The sequence below is a fragment of the Octopus bimaculoides genome, chromosome 6 (assembly GCF_046866305.1).
Source record: "Octopus bimaculoides isolate indiv1 chromosome 6, ASM4686630v1, whole genome shotgun sequence".
In the NCBI taxonomy this organism is placed as follows: domain Eukaryota; kingdom Metazoa; phylum Mollusca; class Cephalopoda; order Octopoda; family Octopodidae; genus Octopus; species Octopus bimaculoides.
Window position 1 is genome coordinate 81793389 of NC_142933.1, and position 13931 is coordinate 81807319.

Here is a 13931-nt window from a genome sequence, read left to right on the forward strand (position 1 = left end):
TAGCCAGGACTGGGCAGCCAGTGATAATATGATTATTATTATTATTATTATTATTATTATTATTATTATTATTATTATTATTATTATTATTATTATTATTATTATTATTAGTGAAAAGGTGGCGAGCTGGTAGAATCATTAGCATACCAGGCAAAATACTTAGCAGCATTTCATCTGTCTTTACGTTCTGGGTTCAAATTTTGCTGAGGTTGACTTTGCCTTTCATCCCTTTGGGGTTGATAAAATAAGTACCAATTGAACATTGTGGTTGGTATAATCAACTTATCCCCTTCCTCGAAAAAGCTGGCCTTGTGCCAAAATTTGAAATCATAATTATTATAAGTGAAATAAGCAGATTTATAGAATTTGCTGACAGAACATATAAAATGATTGTTCTTGATCATAAAATCTTTATAAAAGCATATAAAATATAATCGTTACATCTTATTTATAAGTGATAAAGGATGATCAGAAATTTAATAGATTTAAAAATATATATTTTCTGATAAAAATTACTACCTGTGTTGGGTTATGTGAACAGAAATAAATGTATTAATATAATTCAATAATTCTATAATCATCAAATCCAGTGGTAATAAAATGAATAATTGAAATTCCATCAGAAGAATTGGTCTAACTCAAGCATTCTCATCAACACTTCAAGATGATGTGGTTCACAGAGAAGAATGAAAACTGGAAAAGTATAAGTAAAAATAGACTTGATACGGAAAATAACCAGAGAGTTAAATAGGCCAATGTTACAAATATAATTTATAGAACTGAAAAATCAATAAATTTAAGAGGCTTGCATATTTAAGACAGAGTGGAAAATAGTTGTCCAAAATCAGTATTTTGTTTAATTTCAGAAAGTAGCTGAGTGGTAAGAATCACTTTAAATATTATGAGTATATTAAAGTGCCATTCTTCTGAGTTCTTGCATCAGTAAATGGATTAAGCATGTGAAAATTTACTTTTACTGTAATTCTCAAATATTGATTTCTAACATTAGTACAAGGTTATCAGTTGATTGTGGCAGAGAGAAAGAGAGAGAGAGAGAGAGAGAGGTGTATAGTTGATTTATTGTTACCTGAGTAGATGAATAATGAAGTTAATTGACGAATATTACAAAGCAAAGTTCACCTTTATGAAATTATATTTCCATGTGTATTTATATTTACATATGCACTTACCATAAAAGTATTACACATGGTAGTAGGGTGGTCAGGTAGGAACATTTGGCCGTGTGTGACAACCTATCAATTGTCATCAAATGATTAGTATCATCAAATATGATTTGTACCAACCCTCTTCTTTCAGGTGTAGAAAACATCAAACAATCCACTCATCATCAGAAACTCCCCTCTTTCTATTAGATCGATCTATTAGATCGATTGTAGATATGCTCAAGGAGAAGTGAGGAGAATGTATGCTGTAAGAAGTGTGATGGAAGAGAGTATGAGCCAAACTCTTCATAATCAAGGGACACAAATTCTTCTGCGTGGATAAGAGTACCAAGATATATTGTTGGAATGGGTAGATAATGTAATTGAGGTTGTCAGAATAGTGTAAGCCACGCAATAACTGAAGTAATATCTCTATATATATGTATTATAGCTTGGAAAAACAGATGAACAAAAGAGCTATTTCTAAGAGGCCTTCTTGCAGACTACCTCAGTAAAACAATGACAACAAACTCATTATCATGACTTGTGACTTTAACTCTCACTGTGCTAATTAAATTTTTGCCGATAGTGTAGTATGCTAAACACATGCAAATTAGTTCTCACAACCTCTTTCTATTGACCAGTAAAAAAGTGTGTGTACTAGTACTACATCATACAAAATGTGGAGAATTCTAGAAAGTGCTTTATATAAAAAATGAGTTAACTCTGTTCCTGTGTCTCAATTACACATACATAGAATTGAGTATACTCAGTTCTCATGCAGTAAGGGTTAACAGACATGTTAAGCAATGGCACAATGGCTATTCCAGTGTATATGGAGGTTATAGATAGAAGGAATGAAGAAGGATCAAGGCTCTTGGAGTTTTGTAATGCAAATGACTTAACCATTTGCAGCACTAACTTCTATGATACTGGTCAGCCACCTGATAATCTACCAAACAGGGAAACATGCAAGTCAAATAGACTTAATAATCAGGAAATGGGTCAGGCAGCTGGTTGTGAATATTAAGTCTTTCCTCTGAACAATGTGCCACTAAACATAGACTAGGAATCAGTGACCTCAGAATAAGGGTTAGATGGACTTAGAGACACATGTGCAGGGAGGTGGTTCCAAAGGGCTACTGTTTTAAGGAGAAAAGCCTGGACATAATAATTATTGCAGGGGCTAGCGTGATAACAAAAATAAAAGAGATGAGTGAGTCTGGAGTGTGTGTGAAGCATATGAGACATTTTGGCACGGCATCATTTATTTGGTGTCACTGACTGAAGCTGACTTATTTAACATCAGAAATTTTAATGTTTCTCTCATTCTCTTCCTCTCCCTCTCTCTCCCAACTTTCTCTCTGTTTATGTATGTGAGTATATTTCACTTTATGTATATTTAAGGAGAGGGAAAGTACTTACGTCAATCCTGTTGTATTGATAAACTGATGTCTCTCTCTCTCTCTTTCTCTCTCTCTATCTGTGTATTTCTGTGTGTATATGTGTTTGTCTGCCTCCAGGGCCAAAAAGTACTGTTGCTAAACCAGGTTCAATATTCAGTCAGCTATACCAAATTTTCAGCATCCAAACAGCTGCACCCAATCGTTTCATTCTGGCCTGAGGGAAGGTAGCACAAGACCAGCCAGTTTTGAAGAGTATATGTCACTTTAGTATGGTAAAACAGGCAAGAAATATGCTGAATTCACTTCATTCAGAATTCATTCATAATTTTGCATATATTACGTCCAACCTGAGAATGTCAGAATTGATTAAATGATCTGGCTGTGAGGCTTTTGAGTATTTCTTTTAAGATTATTTATGCACATTTATTTACACCCTTAAATGGTGTCTGAAAAAAACATCTATTCTTGATGAGAAATATTTTCATTAAAATTAAATGTTAAACATAATGACATTTCTTGGTACAATATTTTTAACTATCATTATCACCACCACCACCACCACCACCATTATCGTCATCATTTAACATCTGTTTTCCAAGCTAGCATGGGTTGGATAGTTCAACAGGAGCTGGTGAGCCTAAGGGTTGTGCCAAGCTCCAATGTCTGCCTTGAAATGGTTTCTATGGTTGGATGCCTTCCTTAGTGTTAACCTCATTACAGAGAATAGTGAGAGCATTTTGTGTGGCACCACTACTAGCAAGGTCATTAGTAACTCACAGAATAAATTTACTCTTGTTGTAACTCCAGGCATGGCACTTAATTCTACATGCCCCAATTCATTTAAATACCAGGAACTGGTACTACTAGATTTTCTGGTGATGTCACTTTGTTATCCAGGAGCTTCCTCCCTATATTCACTTAAGAACTGAAGCTAAAAAAATTAACATTATGATCTGTTGTTGGGGTTCACAATACTGATTACTTAAATAATTTTTCTTCCATTCTTGTTTTTGTATTAGCCCTAGATAAGCCCTGACTGAACAGTCTATAGCACATAAGTAGTCAGTCAATAGCTGTGACCACCCCATCATTTTTTTGCAGGTATACAGTTTAGCACATGGTTCAGTGGTTAGAGCGTCAGGCTCACAATCATGAGGTTTTGAGTTTAATTCCCAGACTGGGCTGTGTGTTGTGCTCTTGAGCAAGACACCTTATTTCATGTTGCTCCAGTTCACTCAGCTGTGAAAATGTGTTGTGACATCACTGGTGCCAAGCTGTATCGGTCTTTGCCTTTCCTTTGGATAACATCGGTGATGTGAAGAGGGGAGGCTGGTATGCATGGGCGACTGCTGGTCTTCCATAAACAACCTTGCTCAGACTTGTGCCTTGGAGGGTAATTTCTAAGTGCAATCCCATGGTCATTTATGACTGAAGGAGGTCTTTACCCTTTAAAATTCAGCCCTAATCAAAAGACTCCTATGATCAAAGACATTCAAGCTTTTTCCATCCAGTGTTTCTTTTCAGGCAACATATCTAACATTACCTTATACAAATTTTCTTCCTTTTCTATCATAATACAGTACCATTTGCAAGAGATTTGGCTGCTATTTGGAGAAAGTTGAGTGACCATGTAGAGGCTTCCTTGATGTCTCATGTCCTTTATTTCTTCTTTAAGACTATAGGCTGTTATTTGATGAAGACTTGACTGTTGTTTCTAGCAGGATGAATGACTATTTGTGTTTGTATTCGTTTATGCCTGCCATTGCTTTTGTAAAAGTGCAGCTGTTGGTGTTGTTGTCAGTGTTTCTTGTCAACAAATCACCCAGGTACTTTGTGTCTTGGAAGCTGTGTGGAATAAATGATCCTTTACTTGAAGAACAGGTATGGGTTAGTGCCAAGAGGAGCATTTTCCTATAAAACAATGCCTCAAATAACAAAATTTGTCCAACTCAAGCAAACATGGGGAAAAAATGGACATAAAATGAACAAACAAATGAATAATGCTAAGCTATTTCTCATTAATAATCTTGCAGAATGACCAATTTTAATATTTCAAATATCATATACATTAGACTGGAGCCTGGTGTTGCCATCCGGTTTCACCAGTCCTCAGTCAAATCGTCCAACCCATGCTAGCATGGAAAGCGGACGTTAAACGATGATGATGATGATGATGATGATTATCAGTATAAATTAATATCAATATATTTTAAATATATCTATCATCTTTGATTTAAGACCATTACTGTATATAAATGCTGATTTAAAAAATAAAAATGAAAGATTAGCCTACTTCAAACTAGTGATTTTTAATGAGATATTTTGCAAAGAACATAAAACGTAAGAACTAAGTGGTTACTAAGAATGAAAAATAAACAAGAAGCAGATGGAATTAAATAATGTCATGCTGTTTGTTCTTTAGAATGTATTTTAAAGTCTTAAAGTATGTTGTTGGTATTGATTACACATTTGATTTATATTTTGAAAAGGCTATTCAAAATATTAAAAGAGCTACAACTTGCCAGTTCAGCACAATGTTGGACTATTGACCATAATTCATATCTTGTTGCACTGGTAATTTGCAGTGTCTGTTTTGAACAAACTCTTATTATGAATTGGTACAATGTAGAAGTTGTTGTTGTTGTGAAGGCGCATGACTTAGTGGGGAGAGCATCAGGCTCACAATCATGAGGTAATGAATGTGATTCCTGGACTGAGCTGCATGTTGTTCTTGAGCAAGACACTTTATTTCATGTTGTTCCAGTTCACTCATCTTTTGAAATGAATTGTGACATTACTGATGCCAAGCTGTATTGGCCTCTGCCTTTCCTTTGGATAACACTGGTGGCATGGAAAAGGGAGGCTAGTATACATAGGTGACTGCTGGTCTTCCATAAACGACCTAGCCTGGACTTGTGCTTTGGAGGGTAACTTTCTAGGTGCAATTCCTTGGTCATTCATGACTGAAGAGGGTCTTTATCCCTTTTTTTTTCATCCTGTTATTGTTATTTAACTTCAGGCTAACCTGATCAAGCACTCAAAGCTATGATGAAAGGCATTCCGACTGTGACCATCCTGTCTTTTTTTTTTTCTGCATAGAGAATCCAGGACCATATTACTCAATGGGTCCTTTTTTTTTGCCATATATCTCCTCTACATCAAGACAACTGTGCTTATCCTTCTATCATACTTTATCCTTTCACTTCCTGGGATAAGGCCACCCATGTTGACCTCCTCCTCCAAAATACTTCCTCTGAGTAGTGGGAGCATTTTCCTTTTCCTTCTTCCCTGTTCTTTTTCAATCTTGAAGTTACACCCAATGCACTCTGCTAAGTGGTTGGCATTAAGAAGGGAATCCAGTCATAGAAACCATGTCAAAGAAGACAGTAGAGCTCAACATGGCCTTGCAACTTGCTGGTTCCCTGTCAAACCCATCCAACCCATGCCAGCATGGAAAGCAGACATTGATGATGATGATGATGATGATAATGATGATAGGGTGTGATATGAATGAGATTTGTCTTCTATTTCTAGCAGGTCAAGGGACTGCTCATAGCATCATATTTCTTGTTGTTTTGTTCCATTTAAAAGGCAAAAAGCTGTGAGTATGATTAAGTGTTATAAATTTTAGCTAAAGGCAGAAAAAAAAACAACAGTATAAAAGCTTTATCAAGAGGTGATGGGGTGGACAGTAACTCCAAATAAGAACTGACTTGGACTATGACAACCTGTCCAATTCATGCCAGCACAGAAAGTGGACAGATGATGATGATGATGATGATGATTAGGATGATGTAAGATGTCATTAAAGAATGTAAACTTATCTGCCACTTCATGTAAGCTTGGTAAAGACTATGACCATATTTGGTATACTGTGAACAGAGCATGGAAGTTTGTATAGTTTAGTTTCCTTTTGGGGGGGGGGTTCCTAATATGTCATAACAAGTTTGCCAGATAATAAATTGCAATAAAAATAAATAGTCCGTATTTCAATATCAATTAAGTTGATATATATGTTGAGTGCTCATTCCATTTAAACTAAGACTACTCCACAGCAGTCGTCTTTTGGTATAGCTTTATCAACCCAAACCACCACCACCGCTGCCATTACCATCATAATGACTGTGAATACTGCCAGTCACATTCGTTATCATTATCAGTTTAATATCTATTTGCTTTTGTTTTTTTTTTGCTTATGTTTTCCATCATTTTGTTATGATCTGGAAGGATTCTGTATCAGACTCATTTTTTTTTTTTTGAAGATTAGATAGCTTCTTTGCTACTGATCATGGTGAAAGAATGCAGATGGTACTAATTTTGCCAGCAGCATTTGTAGGAAATGATATCCTGCACTTCTAGACTTGAATTATCTCCCTATTATGACACTGATTTTTTAATTTATTTTAACCCTTTAAAGTTCAAAACAGTCATATGTAACCCAAATATCCCAGCCATTTTATGTTCAAACTCACCAGATCTGGCTTCTCACATCTGCCCTACAATGTCATTCTAAAGACTAACAATCATTTTAATGGAATCTCAAAGCTACAAGGTAGTACATGATTAATCCCAAACAATAAGCATTACATTTAACAGAGTAATCTGAATGCTGAAGGGTTAAAACTGATGATGTTGATGATGATTTGATAGAATAATCGGAAAGATAGAGAGCATTTAAAATGCCTTTGTCCTTTCAAACACTTTCCTCATACTGACTTCCATAGCACAAATCTCTAAGGATTTCTTTTATCCTCTGACCTGGATGCCCGAGTAAATAAAGTGCCATTGCCCTGCAACAGTTATTGCATTTGTTTATGGCTGAGTTCATCTGGTTGTTATTGTTATTGTATAACCCAGATGAGTCCTGGTTGAGCTGACCTACTAACAAAAGCATTCAAGCTATGATCATCCTGTCTTTTATTTATTTATTTGATAGTGCATGTCCAGGACTGAATTATCGAAGATAATCTTTCTCTTTATAAAACAGTATGAAATAATTTGAGGAAGATCATCTGCTATATCTAGCAGTGCAAGTGATTGTCTTGAACAGTAATATTCAATCTTTTTCACTTCGTTATACACAGGAGATCAAATAAAAGAATTACCGATGTGCTTGGCGTCATCATCATCATCGTCATTTAATGTCCACTTTTCTAAGCTTGCACGAGTCAGACAAAATTTGAATTTGTTGAGGTCAATTTTCTATGGTCAGATGCCCTTCCTGGTGCCAACCTATTTCCAAGCAAGATAATAGATCCCATGCAGAATATTTTTCAATGAAAGACTGGAAACAAATAGCATCACTTATATGACAGTGATACTTATTTACAATCACTATGTGATGTCAAGACAAGGATTATACATAACAGGCTTCTTTCGGTTTCCGCTATCAAATCCCTTGACAAAGCTTTGATTAACCTGGGGCTGTAACAGAAGACACTTGCCCAAGGTGCAGCACAGTTCAGTGGCAGACAATTAGCACAATGCTTAGTGGAATTTCATCCCTTTCTAAGTTCTGAGTTTTCTGGGTTCAAATTTTACTGAAGTCATCTTCGCCTTTCATCATTTCAGGGCTCATGAAATAAGTACTAGCTGAGCACTGGCTCAACTTGTGCCTACAGTAGAAAGGACTTCTGGGAAGAGGTGATCTACATTAGTCTGATCTCTAGCCTTTGACCTGTGCTCCCCTAGAATAGCTCTTGGAGTCACTGAAGCAGGCAAGCCACCATACCACTACAAAGACAGGATTTTGTGGTGGTTCAAGGGAAAGGCTACTGCTTTAACCCTTTAGCATTTAAACTGACCATATGCAGCCCAAATATTCAACAAGTTTTATGTTCAAACTGGCCAGATCCAGCCTCTCACACCTAACCTACAATGTCATTCTAAAAATGAAAAAAATCACATCATTGAAAGCAAAAAGATACAAGATAATATATGATTAATTCAAATCAGTGTGAAAAAATAAGCACTACATTTGACAGAGTAATTTCAATGCAACAGGCTTAACTCTTTTGATACTAACCCACTTGAGAATGCCCTTGATTCTATGATAAAAAAAAAAATTCTTGTTTAATCCTTCAACTTAAGTCATTTGACTGTGGCTATGCTGTGGCACCATTTTCAAGGGTTTTAGTCAAACAAATCAACCTCAGGATTTATTTTTTAAGCCTAGAACTTACTCTATCAGTCTCTTTTGCTGAACTGCTAAGTTATGGGGATGTAAACACCCCAACACCAGTTACCAAGTAGTGATGTGGGGGCGGGGGGCAAACACCAACACAAATACATCGGATTAGAGCCTGGTACAGCCTTCTGGCTGCCAGCCCTCAGTCAAACCGTCCAACCCATGCCAGCATGAAAGCAGACGTTAAACGACAATGATGATGATGACATACATACATTGACATACATATGATGGGCTTCTTTCAGTTTCTGTCAACCAAATCCACTCATGAGGCTTTGGTTGGCCCAAGGCTATAGAAGACACTTGCCCAAACCATGTGGTTGAGAAGCAAGCTTCTTACCGCACAGCCACATGATCTACTTAAAATTTTCCATCCAAATTTCATGTTAATTTATGATACAAACACCAACTTAACAATACCAAAATTATTTAATCAACTTTGTCAATATTTCCTAAATTAACCAAAACAAAGGCAGAATATTTCAACAGTAATATAGTAACAAAAGGAGCTAATGTGGATAAAGTTTCATCAAAAGCATTGCACTCAGAACTCAAAGAAACAGAACAAATTCTGCAAGTCATCTCACCTAACCCTAAAACACTTCCATGAATTCATCATCATTTAATGTCTATTTTCCATGCTGGCATGGATTGGACGGTTTGACTGAAAACTGTTGAGCTGGGAAGCTGCACCAGTTTCAAATCTGATTTGGTATAGTTTTTACAGCTGGATGCCCTTTCCAACACCAACCACTCCAAGAGTGTAGCGGATACTTTTTTATGTGCTACCAGTATGGGTACTAGTTATGAAACAGAGCCATTGGCCACAACTATGGCCTAACTTAGCTTGACAGGTCTTCTCAAGCACAGTATATTGCCAATAATCTCCGTCACTTGTCACTGCCTCTGTGAGACCAAAAGTTTGAAGGTACTTTTTATGTGCTAGTTCTGCAACACTGGCATCAGCCACAACAACAATTTCACATGGTTTGATGGGTCTTCTCAAACACGGCATGTTGCCTAACATTCAACGGGTGCTTTGTACATGCCAGTTATGCAACACTGACATCAGCCTGGGTCACATGACAACATGTTATCTTTTAATTTTCATCTTTTACGTGTTTCTGTCATTTCTATTTATACGACCAGCATAAGAAGTGTGAAGAAAATGAGAAAGGTAACATTTTGGACTCAAGGAACAGACACCAATCCCTTATTTGTGGACATGGTAAACTTATCAAGTGTATCCAAAATCTTTCCACTGGTATTTTTTGGATGATGTTCTCAAAGCCCATCCTTTTCATTTGTAGATTTATAGCTTTGGATTGTGTTTTGTGTGTCCCATGGACTCATTGTTGTCCTTTCAAACAACAATGAATTCGAGGAGTTTGTCTTTGTGTTATCCTTCTTTTAGTCACAGATGTCATTTTTCCAGACAGTAATTCTTAAGTACAGAGAGGAACCCACCACCACCACAACAGCTGGAAAAATGACATGTTATGTGATCACCTTGCTGTCATGGAAATTTTTGCTTCCACCTCACTGTGGCTTAAGACTCCACTAAACTGTAGTGATTGCATTTCTTTGGGTGCTATATAGTAGATCACACTCCTTTCAGGCATCTCTTGACTGTTATGTTATACTTTCTTGGTTTGTTATATAGAAAAAATGTAAACCTGGTCCAACGATATGCTTCCCATACTTTTCCAGTTACTCAACTGAAGTATTCTTGTTATGAGTGAAGATTCCCTTTTCGCAGTTGGTGGTGTTAATAAGAGTAACTGGGTCGTTCCATGTCAAATCACCCAGGTCACCCCATCAGATCCCCCTGAAAAAATTCATACTAGCTCCTGTACCTATACGATGGAAAAATATCAAGTATTAGGTCAATATCTTATATAGTTTTGAAATTGTAGGCCTTTAAAATATTAATTATACATTTTTTTTTCTGAATGAGCCTCTTGGACCAACTTGAGACAGCCATTTCTCCTCTAATAAGGTAAACACAACTTTGGGGCTAACTTTTTCTGTAGAGTTCAGATATCTATATTTTTCCATTTACAGGCCTCTGAAAATTGCCATGGGTTAAACACACAGCAAATGTATGCTTCTTTTAGGTATTTTATCTCAACATGTACACTAGAGAAAGCAACCACAATTTTTTTCCCTGTTACTTAGCATATAGTAGACCATTTCTGAACAGTAACCTGAGCAGGGGGGTCTGAGGGGATGACCTGGGAAATTTTTCTGAAACTGGGTGATTTGATATGGAATAACTCAGTTGTATTGCTACCGTAGTTGTGGTGATAGCAGTGTAAACTATTATGTTTGTCACTATGATTTCTAACATAGGGAGATGACCAGATATTTTGAGGTTAGGAATAGTCCATTAAATCTAACTTAGTACATGGGTGGCACTTATTTTATTGAAGATGAAAGTTAACCCATTAGTGCCCAAATTTTTTTCTTTAATTTATTACCAAAAATCTTCTTTTTATACAACTTTATCTAATACTGAGTATACAAAAAAAATTTATTATAATATTCTAAGAAAAAAAAGCACATTTTTAGTTTGGTCTTTTTTTTAGGACCATGGGCATATTGGGTGCTTTTGCTAAAAAAACAGGATTTTTAAAGTAGAATACTTGATTTCAAAAAGGAAAATAAAAATTTTAAAAAAACACTCTTTTATTTACTTATTAATTCAAATAAAATGCATATTACTTGAAAAAAAAAAAGAATCAAAAAGAATTGTTTTTCTGAACAATCTAAATACACATTAATTCGAATGCCATTTGTTGAAACATTAACCCATATGAAGACCAACATTACATTTTACACATTGTTTTGAAACTTTTTTTTTTCTGCAAAGGGCACATTTTCTTTCTTTCCTATCAAGAATATGTTCAGTAGTAGAAAATCTAATTTCTGGTATTACTTTTGAAGAAAATACCTTCGGCCATACCAAATTTTTGGGATCAGAATCTGAGGATAACTCCAAATAAGCTTGTGTAACTGACCTCTTGAAATCTAGTAATGTCAAAGTATTTTCATTTGCAAAACAATGTACAACCCAGGAATTAACCATCATAGCATCAAGGAAATTTGTGAATAGACTAAAGTACCACTTCTTAGATGTAACAGAGATGCGATACTTTTGGATAAGCCAGTCTAAGTGGTCCACACCTACCATATATTCGTTATACTCAGATATGAGAAATAGCTGAGGAACATATATTTCCTTTCTATGTGGTTGACCATCTTTTAGCATTTCCAACAGGGGTGGCAGACTGATGATTGCTTGCAATTGTGAAAACATTGTTGTCATGCCATTTCAAACAGAATTCTTCTTTTTCTTCGAAGTTGTAGTCATAGGATCCACGATTTTCCTTTTTCTGGGATTTGTCATCCTTCAGGGGACATCTGTAGGAATTTCAACCATATCAATAAGCGGGCCACTCATCTGAATGAATTACTGAACTTTTTTCACATTCTTTCTCAATAACTGGGATCATGCCATTCCACACAAAAGTATCGACAGTCTGAGCCTTGTTTGGGACCAAAAACACACGGTCTGTCAATTCTACATCCATGGTTCCTGTTGTTTCGTTGTTCTGCATCACTGTCTTTGAAGAGAGGAGTGTTGTCACCATTCAGCATTCTTGCTTGATTGTATTTTCGTCGACCAGCAAATCTTGCTTCATCAATCTGAATGGGGTTAGGTTATCGTTTGTTCCAACGATCTTCCCTCGTCGTTCATGATAAACTATGGCTCCACACACCTTGTGGCACATATTGTACCAGTCAGTTATTGCATTCTTAGATTTTCCTGTTAGAGTCACTGCTGTGGTTATGGGTTTATCCATGACAAAAAATACATATCAGTTCTAGAATCTCACTCAGACTCAGCTTGCAGCTTAATTTGTTGTTAATGTCCAAATAATGGAAAAATTGGTTTCCTTTATGAACTGAACGTGAAGTTTGACACCCCTTTCGAGGACAACGAAGTACAGGCCTGAATTGTCTACCTCTGTCACGTTTTTGTCTTTCCTGCATGACAGCACCGCATCGACGGCATGGATCTGCTTCTTGTGTATCCAGTAGATTGTAATCTTGTAAAAATGTGACTGCTGTTTCCTCTGTAAAGATGACGTGTATAAAAATCTTTTAGTAACATTTCAATGTAAGATAAACCGCAAGTGGAAAGGTGATAACCCTGACTATACAGTTTGACACCGTGGTAGACCACATACTATACTAGCACCAAGTTTTCATCACAAGGAGACTCATTTTCTTCTGCTTAATTTACTGCATCATGAACTGAATAGAATGACTTGACTGAATGGTAGAAAGCCATGGGAGAGTATCTGAAAATAAAAACTAAAATAAGAATAATATAGAAAGAAAATAACAAATAGATGGGTTTTTTTTTTCACAGCTGTCTATATATAGAAAATGTTTACAGCATAAAAAAGCTTGCCCCTGCAAAGCGTTTTCTTTTTTATGCAACATCCATAGAAACGGGAAAAATGGAGGGTAATTTTTCAGATCAACACCCGCACGATTACCTAACCCTAAAACCTTAAACCTAACCCTAACCTAACACTAACCCTGACCCTAAAGCCGTAATCCTAACGCTAACCCTGACCCTAAAACCCTAACACCCTAGTGAAAATCGTGCTGGTGTTAATCTGAAAAATTACCAAATGGAGTTCTAATGACCATAGCCCTTATATTAGAACCAAACTTTTATAACATGTTATATTTGAGCAAAATTACTTTCAAAGATTTTCTTGACTTTATTGGTCAGTTAGAATAATTATTTATACTATATACAAATATTGGTTGGATATAAGTACAACTTACTGAAAAATTTCTGTCTGATATTACACGAAACTGAATGTATCCTTTACCTAAAGATCTTCACACTGTACTGAAAACTGAGGTATCAGTGTTGCGAATATACATCAGACAGTAGGTGTAATATTTGAAAGACATTCCAGTCTCGATGATTAACTAAAGATATCTCAGAAAAGTACAGGTGTTGCAGAAATATGATGGATTATCTTCCTGATCCTATATAAAGGACCATAAGCGATAATGGGTTAGCTGACAATAATTATAAATTTGAACAGGGAGGTATTTTTATTCTTATAGAGAGCTAGATTTTAAAAA

The 13931-nt window shown here is 36.0% G+C and overlaps 1 long non-coding RNA gene across 2 annotated transcripts; it reads right to left on the reverse strand.

Moving 5' to 3' along the window:
• Positions 1 to 11426: 11426 nt before the first annotated feature.
• On the reverse strand, positions 11427 to 13906 carry LOC128248121 (uncharacterized). 2 transcript variants are annotated; one of them, XR_008264393.2, is made up of 2 exons: positions 13623 to 13906; positions 11427 to 13123 (listed from the first exon to the last, which is right to left on the reverse strand). It is a non-coding gene; the product is annotated as an uncharacterized LOC128248121 (long non-coding RNA). The 2 variants fall into 2 exon arrangements; XR_008264392.2 differs by having other exon boundaries at positions 11427 to 12895; positions 13623 to 13901.
• Positions 13907 to 13931: the final 25 nt, after the last annotated feature.